The sequence below is a fragment of the Pan troglodytes genome, chromosome 4 (genome assembly GCF_028858775.2).
Source record: "Pan troglodytes isolate AG18354 chromosome 4, NHGRI_mPanTro3-v2.0_pri, whole genome shotgun sequence".
NCBI classification, from domain to species: domain Eukaryota; kingdom Metazoa; phylum Chordata; class Mammalia; order Primates; family Hominidae; genus Pan; species Pan troglodytes.
The window spans coordinates 71,206,071-71,218,997 of NC_072402.2; positions in this window are offsets into that span (position 1 = coordinate 71,206,071).

Sequence of the window (12,927 nt, forward strand, 5' to 3'; positions counted from 1 at the left end):
TTGTCTGTGAGCAAGGAGGCACTCTCAACTGAAAGCTCAAGGTTGTTTCCTGCACTTAAAAATCTAGTTCAAGGAAAGAATGAAGCTGTAATGCAATATTTGAAATGCAAAATCCTGGCAACGAAATCATAGTTTAAAATCCAGTTCCCTCAACATTTAGTAAGTATAGAAATTACTCTAAACACACGCACACGCTTAAATGAATATCTTTAAGAAATTAATTTCACTTTAACTAAAACTTAAACAACAAATAAATTAAGAGATAATTTTTTATAATACCAGGGTCCCAAACAAGCCTAAGCAGTGTTCTCTCTAGGTCTTAAGTATGTCTGACTTCAGCCGGAGCTCTGTAGGAATGGGATTGCCAGGGATCCATTTGTGTAAAGAACACTGGATCCCCCCTGGGGAAGCATCCATCTTAAGGAAAGGGCTAGACATTATACTCAAAAGATTATAAAAAGAATAATACCTTAGGACTGGAGGAGTAGGGGTGATTTGTACAACACAGAATTTCTCATCTAAATCGCCCTCCCAGTCAGCACTCCCTACTCCAGAAGAGTTTGAACCTCAATCTTAAAAGAGATTAAATAAAAAAATAAACAAATAGGGGTTCCAAAACGGCCGAACAGGAACAGCTCCAGTCTATAGCTCCCAGTGTGAGTGATGCAGAAGACAAGTGATTTCTGCATTTTCAACTGAGGTACCGGGTTCATCTCACTGGGGCTTGTTGGACAGTGGGTGCAGCCCACAGAGAGTGAGCCAAAGAAGAGCAGGGCGTCGCCTCACCCAGGAAGCACAAGGGGTCGGGGAATTCCCTTTCCTAGCCGAGGAAAGCCATGACAGACGGTACCTGGAAAATCAAGACACTCCCACCCTAATACTGTGCTTTTCCAATGGTCTTAGCAAACGGCACAACAGGAGATTATATCCTGCGCATGGCTCAGTGGTCCCACACCAACAGAACCTCACTCACTGCTAGCACAGCAGTCTGAGTCTGCTAGCACAAACCTCAGTAGCTGATTTGATCAAGTGGAAGAAAGGGTATCAGTGACTGAAGATCAAATGAATGAAATGAAGTGAGAAGAGAAGTTTAGAGAAAAAAGAGTAAACAGAAAAGAACAAAGCCTCCAGGAAATACGGGACTATGTGAAAAGACCAAATCTATGTTTTGATTGATGTACCTGAAAGTGACGGGGAGAATGGAACCAAGTTGGAAAACACTCTGCAGGATATTATCTAGGAGAACTTCCCCAACCTATCAAGGCAGGCCAACATTCAAATTCAGGAAATACAGAGAATGCCACAAAGATACTCCTTGAGAAGAGCAACTCAAAGACACATAATTGTCAGATTCACCAAGGTTGAAATGAGGGAAAAAAAGTTAAGGACAGCCAGAAAGAAAGGTCAGGTTACCCACAAAGGGAAGCTCATCAGACTAACAGCAGATCTCTTGGCAGAAACTCTACAAGCCAGAAGAGAGTGGGGGCCAATATTCAACATCTTAAAGAAAAGAATTTTCAACCCAGAATTTCATATCCAGCCAAACTAACCTTCATAAGTGAAGGAGAAATAAAATACTTTGCAGACAAACAAATGCTGAGAGATTTTGTCACCAACAGGCCTGCCTTACAAGAGCTCCTGAAGGAAGCACTAAACATGGAAAGGAACAACCAGTACCAGCCACTGCAAAAACATGCCAAATTGTAAAGACCATCGATGCTAGGAAGAAACTGCATGAGCTATTGAGCAAAATAACTGGTAACATCATAATGATGGGATCAAATTCACGCATAACAATATTAACCTTAAATGTAAATAGGATAAATGCTCCAATTAAAAGACACAGACTGGCAAATTGGATAGAGTCAAGACCCATCAGTGTGCTGTATTCAGGAAACCCATCTCACGTGCAGAGACACACATAGGCTCAAAATAAAGGGATGGAGGAAGATCTACCAAGCAAATGGAAAACAAAAAAAACCAGGGGTTGCAATCCTAGTCTCTGATAAAACAGACTTTAAACCAACAAAGATCAAAAGAGACAGAGAAGGTCATTACATAATGGTAAAGGGATGAATTCAACAAGAAGAGCTAACTATCCTAAATATATATGCACCCAATACAGGAGCACCCAGATTCATAAAGCAAGTCCTGAGTGACCTACAAAGCGACTTAGAGTCTCACACAATAATAATGGGAGACTTTAACATCCAACTGTCAACATTAGACAGATCAACGAGACAGAAAGTTAACAAGGATATCCAGGAATTGAACTGAGCTCTGCACCAAGTGGACCTAATAGACATCTACAGAACTCTCCACCCCAAATCAACGGAATATGCATTCTTCTCAGCACCACATCACACTTATTCCAAAATTGCCCGCATAGTGGAAGTAAAGCACTCCTCAGCAAATGTAAAAGAACAGAAATTATAACAAACTGTCTCTCAGACCACAGTGCAATCAAACTAGAACTCAGGATTAAGAAACTCACTCAAAACCACTCAACTACATGGAAACTGAACAACCTGCTCTTGAATGACTACTGGTTACATAAGGAAATGAAGGCAGAAATAAAGATGTTCTTTGAAACCAATGAGAACAAAGACACAACATACCAGAATCTCTGGGATGCATTTAAAGCAGTGTGTAGAGGGAAATTTATAGCACTAAATGCCCACAAGAGAAAGCAGAAAAGATCTAAAATTGACACCCTAACATCACAATTAAAAGAACTAGAGAAGCAAGAGCAAACACATTCAAAAGCTAGCAGAAGGCAAGAAATAACTAAGATCAGAGCAGAACTGAAGGAGATAGAGACATGAAAATTCCTTTAAAAAAATCAATGAATCCAGAAGCTGGTTTTTTGAAAAGATCAATGAAATTGATAGACCGCTAGCAAGACTAATAAAGACGAAAATAGAGAAGAATCAAATAGATGCAATAAAAAATGATAAAGGGGAGATCACCACCGATCCCACAGAAATACAAACTACCATCAGAGAATACTACAAACACCTCTACGCAAATAAACTAGAAAGTCTAGAAGAAATGGATAAATTCCTCGACACATACACCCTCCCAAGACTAAACCAGGAAGAAGTTGAATCCCTGAAGAGACCAATAACAGGCTCTGAAATTGAGGCAATAATTAATAGCCTACTGACCAAAAAAGGTCAGGACCAGACTGATTCACAGCCAAATTCTACCAGAGGTACAAAGAGGAGCTGGTACCATTCCTTCTGAAATTATTCCAATCAATAGAACAAGAGGGAATCCTCCCTAACTCATTTTATGAGGCCAGCATCATCCTGATACCAAAGCCTGGCAGAGACACTACAGAAAAAGGGAAATTTAGACCAATATCCCTGATGAATATCGATGCAAAGATCCTCAATAAAATACCGGCAAACCGAATCCAGCAGCACATCAAAAACTTATCCATCATGATCAAGTGGGCTTCACCCCTGGGATGCAAGGCTGGTTCAACATACGCAAACCAATAAATGTAATCCAGCATATAAACAGAACCAAAGACAAAAACCATATGATTATCTCAATAGATGCAGAAAAGGCCTTTGACAAAATTCAACAACCTTTCATGCTAAAAACTCTCAATAAATTAGGTATTGATGGGACGTATCTCAAAATAATAGGAGCTATTTATGACAAACCCACAACCAATATCATACTGAATGGGCAAAAACTGGAAGCATTCCCTTTGAAAACTGGCACAAGACAGGGATGCCCTCTCTCACCACTGCTATTCGACATAGCGTTGGAAGTTCTGGCCAGGGCAATCAGGCAGGCGAAAGAAATAAAGGGTATTCAATTAGGAAAAGAGGAAGTCAAATTGTCCCCGTTTGCAAATGACATGACTGTATATCTAGCAAACCCCATCGTCTCAGCCCAAAATCTCCTTAAGCTGATAAGCAACTTCAGCAAAGTCTCAGGATACAAAATCAATGTGCAAAAATCACAAGCATTCCTATACACCAATAACAGACAAACACAGAGCCAAATCATGAGTGAACTCCCATTCACAATTGCTTCAAAGAGAATAAAATACCCAGGAATCCAAGTTACAAGGGATGTGAAGGACCTCTTCGGGGAGAACTACAAACCACTGCTCAACGAAATGAAAGAGGACACAAACAAATGGAAGAACATTCCATGCTCATGGGTAGGAAGAATCAATATCGTGAAAATGGCCATGCTGCCCAAGGTAATTTATAGATTGAATGCCATCCATCCCCATCAAGCTACCAATGACTTTCTTCACAGAATTGGTAAAAACTACTTTAAAGTTCATATGGAACCAAAAAAGAGCCCACATTGCCAAGTCAATCCTAAGCCAAAAGAACAAAGCTGGAGGCATCATGCTACCTACTTAAAACTATACTACAAGGTTACAGTAACCAAAAGAGCATGGTACTGGTACCAAAACAGAGATACAGACCAATGGAACAGAACAGAGCCCTCAGAAATAATACCACAGATCTACAACCATCTGATATTTGACAAATCTGACAAAAACAAGCAATGGGGAAAGGATTCCCTATTTAATAAATGGTGCTGGGAAAACTGGCTAGCCATATGTAGAAAGCTGAAACTGGATCCCTTCCTTACACCGTATACAGAAATTAATTCAAGATGGATTAAAGACTTAAACATTAGACCTAAAACCATAAAAACCGTAGAAAAAAACCTAGGCAATACCATTCAGGACATAGGCATGGGCAAGGACTTCATGACTAAAACACAAAAGCAATGGCAACAAAAGCCAAAATTGACAAATGCAATCTAATTAAACTAAAGAGCTTCTGCACACAAAAAGAAACTACCATCAGAGTGAACAGGCAACCTAGAGAATGGGAGAAAATTTTTACAATCTATCCATCTGACAAAGGGCTAATATCCAGAATCTACAAAGAACTTAAACAAATTCACAAGAAAAAATCAAACAACCCCATCAAAAAGTGGGTGAAGGATATGAACAGACACTTCTCAAAAGAAGACATTTATGCAGCCAACAGACACATGAAAAAATGCTCACCATCACTGGCCATCAGAGAAATGCAAATCAAACCCAAAATGAGATACCATCTCAGGGTTAGAATGGCAATCATTAAAAAGTCAGGAAACAACAGGTGCTGGAGAGGATGTGGAGAAATAGGAACACTTTTACACTGTTGGTAGGACTGTAAACTAGTTCAACCATTGTGGAAGACAGTGTGGTGATTCCTCAAGGGTCTAGAACCAGAAATACCATTTGACCCAGCCATCCCATTACTGTGTATATACCCAAAGGAAAATAAATCATGCTGCTATAAAGATGCATGCACACATATGTTTATTGCGGCACTGTTCACAATAGCAAGGACTTGGAACCAACACAAATGTCCATCAATGATAGACTGGATTAAGAAAATGTGGCACGTATACACCATGGAATACTATGTAACCATAAAAAATGATGAGTTCATAACCTTTGTAGGGACATGGATGAAGCTGGAAACCATAATTCTGAGCAAAGTATGGCAAGGACAGAAAGCCAAACACCACTTGTTCTCACTCACAGGTGGGAATTGAACAATGAGAACACTCAGACACAGGGTGGGGAACACCACACACCGGGGCCTGTCTTGTGATGGGGGGCTGGGGAAAGGATAGCATTAGGAGATATACCTAACGTAAATGACAAGTTAATGGGTGCAGCACACCAACATGGCACATGTATACATATGTAACAAACCTGCAGGTTGTGCACATGTACCCTAGAACTTAAAATATAATAAAAAAAGAAAAAATAATAATAAACAAATAAAAACATGATTTTGTAGTCCTCTCAGTGAATTATGAAGAGATCATGAACCTGACGGTATTACTTTGTAGCTTATGTTATGAATTTAGCCAAAATAGGAGAAGGAGACTTTATTTGAAATTACTGTGGATTACTGCTGTGGAATATTCAAATATAGAATAGGCAGAGTAGCTTGAACCATCGATTGAACCGGTCACCATCTGGAGTGAAAAAGGACAAGGCCTCACCACTTGGAAGACATCAGTGTCTCTCAGTGGGAGTTGAGAGGAGAAAAATGGCAAGTTCAGTAAGTGTGTATAAGAATCTGATTATCTAAAACGGAACCAGCAGTGTTCATAAATAGGTAGGGAATTCCATTGGCAAAAGTGCAGGAAGAGGAATTACTGTTTTGTGACCCTATTGGTACATTGCTTTCCCCTCAAGGCCAAAGTGGCTTCGGAAACATGCCTACCTTTTCATTATAAAAGGAGTCTTCATTTTAATAAAAGATTCATCTCAGAGTTATTTAGAACAGTGACACTATAATTGCTTTTACCAAAAAGTTTGAGCTAGAGACAATTTTTCCAGAACTTATCTCCATGAATGAGGACATTTTGCACTTTCGATTGTCATGGCAATCATCCACGGGAAAAAAAGATTGGAAACTAGTGACTTTTATTTGAAGATTACTACACTGAGTAAAAAGTAATTTTGCTAGAAATAAAAATGGACACATACATGCCTCTTCTCTTCCTATATCTGAAAGTGTCTGGGTAGCATACTTGTGGATACCAGAGCATGAATGAAGCATCACTTCATAATTTACATAATGAAGAAATCAACTACTAAGAGAATAACTTTTTGAGAATAATTTAATAGAAATGGTGCATGAAGGTAGCTGCCCAATTTTTATAATGGTGTCAATATAGAATATTAAATTTTTTATGTGTGCCTTTTCACAGAGGACTCAATTTTTGTTTGATATAATTTGCTAACTTTCTCACTATTAATTAAAAAGGTTTTAGTGTTAAACTGGAGACTAATAAGTTCATCTGATCAGAGTTGTTTAAATTATCATATATTATTTCTCTTCTTAAGTGTTTATGATCCTGTTCATGAAAATTTTTAAAAAGGGAAGGTTCCAAATGGCTTAACAAATGAGAAAATAACTAAAGGTGGGAAAATAGAGCTAGAAGATAGCAGAGGTGGACATTCAGTCCATTACTTATATACGTTAGGTCAAGACTACCATGTTGCAACTTGATTTTCATTTCTCCTATTTGTACCATCCTCATTTCCTGCCTTGTTCTGGATTAATTTTACTTAATTATGTATATTGGCTTTTTAGTCCTGCCCTTTTGATTAGTTTTTATTTTTCCACAGAGATTACAATGTATATTCTTAACTTATAACAGTCTACATTGGATTTTATCATTTCACAAAATAAGAACCTGAAAACAATAGAATGCCATTATATCTCCTTCCCTTTGTGCTATTATTGTCACAAATTTTACTTCCACAAATGTTAAAACTCCAAAATCCACAGTTAACTTTTTTTCCATGAGCAGCTAATGGTCTTTAAAAAAATTGTACACATATTCCCAAATATTTACTTTTCCCTGTGACTCTGAATTAGTGCTAATTATTTCGGAATCCCGAAAGACTACTATGATTCATTAGTAAAAATGGAGAGTGACAATTATTACTGTTTTTCTTTTGAATATGTGTCTTTTTACTTTGGGCGAGTTTTAAGATTTTCTTCTTTACCTTTTTTTAACCCTTGATTTTTTAGTAGATTGATTATAATGTTTCTATATGTGTTCCCTTTTTTGAATCTATGAGTTAATGTCTTACTGATTCTGAAAAATCCTTTAACATAATCTATATATATATACGTATATGTATATATATATATAATATTTTTTTTCTTTTTTTTTTTTTTCGAGACGGAGTCTCCCTCTGTCGCCCAGGCTGGAGTGCAGTGGCGTGATCTCAGCTCACTGCAAGCTCTGCCTCCCGGGTTCACGCCATTCTCCTGCCTCAGCCTCCCGAGTAGCTAGGACTACAGGCGCCCACCACCACGTCCTGCTAATTTTTTGTATTTTTAGTAGAGATAGGGTTTCACCATGTTAGCCAGGATCATCTCGATCTCCTGACCTCATGATCCGCCTGCCTCCCAAAGTGCTGGGATTACAGGCGTGAGCCACTGCGCCCGGCCGATCTATTTATATATTTTGTTTGCCTCATTCCCTCTCTCTCTTTCAATGTGTGTATGCATACATGCATGTACATATGTATGTATATGTATTTATATATACAGTTGTCCTTCCATATTCATGGATTCTGCATCCATGGATTTCATAAACCAAAGATTGAAAATATTTTTTTTTAAAAATTGCATCTGTGCTAAACACGTACGGACTTCTTTTCTTGCCATTATTCCCTAAAGAGTATAACAATGATTTAGACAGCATTTACAGTATTTTAGGTATTATAAATAATTTAGTGATTTAAAGTATACAAAAGAATGTATGTAGGTTATATGCAAACACCACAGCATTTTGTAACAGGGACTTAAAGATTTCTAGATTTTAGTATCCACAAGAGGTCCTGGAGCCAATCCTCCACAGATGGTGAGGATGAACTGTGTATGTAAAATATGTGCGTTTTTATGTATATATATTACATTTTTTGGTGGTTCTGTTTGGATAATTTCTATTGACTTATCTGAGTTTACTGATCTTTTCTTCTGCTCTGTTATGTCTGTCATTGACCCTATTATATGAATTCTTCATAGGGTATATTATACTCTCAGTTCCAGAAATTTCCCTTTGTTTACTTCTTAATTTTTTTTATTTCTCCGCTGAGATTCATTATCTTTTTTACTCATGGTATCTACCTTTTAATCTTATTTCTGCAACATATTTATAATAGGTATTTTTAAGTTCTTGTTTTCTAATTCTTGCACCTGGATTTTCTGTGAGTCTACTTCACTGAACAGTTTTTCTCTTCTGCTGGATGGTATATTCCTACTTTGGCTTATATGAAAATTATTTTGATATGTTAGATATTGTGTATAAAAAAGTAGAGATTGAAATAAATAGTATTTAGCTCCAGAAAGTGTACAATGTTTCATCTGTCAGGGGTTAGGAGCTGATTTCTTCTCATTATGAATTAACCTAGGTCAGGATTGGGCTGTATTTAATTTCAGTTCACCACCAGTTACAAATGCCCTCAGAGCAGATTTAGGTTACTTCTTCCAGCAAGGCTTGAGTTTTAGGCACTTTGAGACTACACTTAACTCAACTTTTCTGCCCAGCCTGCAGTATCCTGTACCATGGAATATAGCCAGTGGTGTGCTGGTAAATGCTTAATAAACTGTCCTAAAAAGAAAGTCTGATTTGCAGCATCTGCTGATGTCTGTAGTATGAATGCTGCCACCATGTGCAGTTTCAGTCTACTGACATGTTACTGAATGCAGACTCAGGAAGAGACATACATAATTGGTTCTCATGCACTGGTACGGGCTTCATCAATCACTGGATATTCCTTTTTGCTTAACAGCTCCTGCAAGCAGCCACACACTCAGTAAAAAAAAGAAATCCGTTGGGGAAACAATGGGCAAGGTGAGCTAGTTCTGTCTGGGGCTTCAGTGTCTCATCTATAGCATATCCCACAGGGTTATTAAATTTTAGCTGGTTTCTTCAGGTTGGGGCAAATTCTCCTGGTGTGTGGTGGGCTTACTTCTCAGTGCCCTGTGACCCCAAGAAATGAAAAACCTTCCAGACTGTGCTCACGTAGGGATTGTCCCTCTCTGGGTTTTGGTCACTGAGGTGTCTGTGCGTCTTTATCTCTCTGATGAATTTTTAAAAATATGATTTATAGTTTATTCAGTATTTTCTTAAATTTCTATATTATAGCGAGATTATTTCTTGTTGATGATGACGAACAATATGTCAGAAATTTTCAGCAAATTGGTCTAATGTTTTTCTGTTTATAGTAATTAAAGGAGGTTATATATGGTTTTGACATTCAATACAAAGTGAACATTTAATTTTTCATTCATTAATTCACTATTCATTTTCCAATATATATTGATTAAACCTTGGATCTATATACTCATCATTAGTAAATGTGTAGAATTTAGTCACGAATTCTTTATTTCACAACTAAGCTTAAACATACCATGTAGTGAAACAAAATAACCTAACTGAAAGGTAGCATAGTAAGGAATTCTTGTTTAAAATAAATAAAGAAATAAAAATGTATACATGTACACAGTTTGAAGATAAAAATGGTTGTTTACCTTACAAGGTCTTGTATGAAAAACAGTAGATCCCACTGTTACCCTGACTTCCTGCTGCTCAGAGACAATTAAACTTTCTGATCATTATTTATTTATTGTAATTTCTCTAAAGAACATGCTTTATATTGGTACTTCTTGGTTTTCCACTTTTAGAATTTATCTACTATCTTCCCACTCGGAAGATTTGCTCTTTTCTATTGTTCTGTTTACTACATGTACTAATTTCTTGTGTTTTTCTGAGTAACTCTTTAAAAAAAATCCAGTCACTTTGTCTTTTAAGGAGAGTTTAGTGTATTTATATTTACTATGATAACAAATATATTTGATTTATTTATATCATTTTATTTTGTTCTTTTATCGTTCTACATTTTCTGTTTCTCTGCCCTCCCTCATTTCTTGCGTCTTTTTGGATTAGATATTTCGTTTTTCTCATGATGCTTTCCACCTCCTCTGCTAGTTTGAACATTATTAAATCTGTGGCAGAGACAATGCTGTGTTCAAGTCCTATCTTACATTCCTCTTTCTGGGTGCCCAGAAACACTGTTTCTTTATCTTTCTTATAGTTATATTGGGAAGTTTCAGGCCCATAAACTGGCAAATAAAATTGTTGTCTACTTTCTAGAAGTTGCTCTAGGTATTTTAGAACAAATAATTTAACAAGTCTGGAATTAATAGCTCTTGCCACCTCAAAAATAATTCAGTAATCTTTGACTGTTCTAATTCCAGACACCTTCTTCCCTGCCCCCCCAATTTAAATGCTAACTTAACCCAATATTTCAATTTTTGCTTTCTTTTTGTTTAACCAGGTTAATTTCTATTATTCTTTTCCTATATAGTCAATGTTTGTTTAGATCCCCACATATCTACTCATCATCTTTATTTTTTTCCCCACATCTTCTACTTAGTATGAGGTTATGATGGTTAATTTTATGTGTTAACTTCACTGGGCCAAAGTCTGCCCATATATTTGGTCAGAAATGATTCTGGGTGTTTCTTTGAGGATGTTTTGAATGAGATTAATATTTAAATTGGCAGACTAAGTAAAGCAGATTGTTCATCCTAATTTTGGTGAACCTCAGCCTATCAGTTGAAGGCCTAAATAGAACAAAAAGTCTGACCATTCCCCAAGCAAGAGGGAATGCATCTTGCTAGACTGCTTTCAAACAGACTGGTTTTTGTCATGCCTCTGGACTTCAACTGAAACTTCAGTTCTCCCTGGGTTTCATGCCTATCGGCTGTTCTGGAATGTGACCATTGGCTCTCCTGTTGGTTGTTGGCCTTCACAATTACTTGAGCCAATTCCTCATAATAAATCTCTCTCTCTCTCTCTTTCTTTCTCTGGAAAGATGGACAGATAAATAGGTAGAGATAGATATATAGAGATAGATAGATTGATAGATAGATGATAGATAGAGATATAAATAGTGAAGTTTATTTTTAGCTATCAGGCTGACTGGATTAAGAGATCCCTATATAGCTGATCAAGCATTATTTCTAGGTGTATCTGTGAGAGTGTTTCCAGAGGATATTGGCACATGCGATGCCATACTGAGTGGGAAAGATCTGTCCTCAATGTGGGCAGGCACCATCCAGTTGGCTGGCAGCCTGGATAGAGTAAAAGCCAGAGGAAGGCTGGGTGCAGTGGTTCATGCCTGTAATCTCAACATTTTGGGAGGCTGGGTGGGTGGATCACTTGAGATCAGGAGTTCGAGACCAGCCTGGCCAACATAGTGAAACCCCACCTCTACTAAAAATACAAAAATTAGCTGGCATGGTGGTGTGCGCCTGTAATCCCAGCTACTGGGGAGGCTGAGGTCTTGGGATTATTTGGATGCCAGAGGCAGTGGATGTAGTGAGCTGAGATCACGCCACTGTACTCTAGTCTGGGTGACAGAGGGAGACTACATCTCAAAACAAACAAACAAACAAAACAAAACAAAACAAAATAAAACAAAGCAAAACACTAAAAGGCAGAGGAAAGGAAGTTTTTTTTCTCTTGCCCTCGGATATCAGAACACCATTCCCTCTGGCCTTTTGGACTCCAAGACATGCACTGGTATCCCCCTGGGTTCACGGTCCCTCAGCCTCAGGCTGAAACTTATACAACTGGCTGGCTTACCTAGTTCGGAGGCTTTTGGACTTGGACTGAGCCACACTACTGACATCCCTGGGTATCCAGCTTGTAGATGGCCTGCCCTGGGATTTCTCAGTCTCCAGAATTGCATGAGCCAATTATCCTAATAAATCTCCTATCTATCTATCTATCTATCTAGCTAGCTAGCTAGCTAGCTAGCTATCTATCATCTATCTCTATCTTCTATTTATCTCCTATGAGTTCTCTCTCCCTTAATAACCCTGACTAATACACACACACACACACACACACACACACACACACACACACACACACAGTTGATTCTGTTTTTCTGGAAAATCCCTGAGTAATACACATAAGATTTTTTTTTTTCTGACTGAAATACACATATTAAGCTTTTATTAGAGATTGTCTTTTTGCAGCAAACTCAGTTATTTTAATTGAATATACCTTATATATTGTAATTTGTGAAAGATAGTGTCACTCTAATTCATGAGAAATAGTATCACTTGAAAGATAATTTCAATATAGACTTATAGGTGACTAAAACTGCCTACTCAAGCCTGGGCAATGGCAGACACCCCTCCCCCCCCGCTATGCTCCAGTGTCTCAGGTCATTCTCAGACTGCTGCACTAGCAGCGAGAATTTCAAGCCAATGGATCTTAGCTTGATGGGCTCTATGGGCATAGGACCCACCGAGCCAAGCACCGGAGGGAATCTCC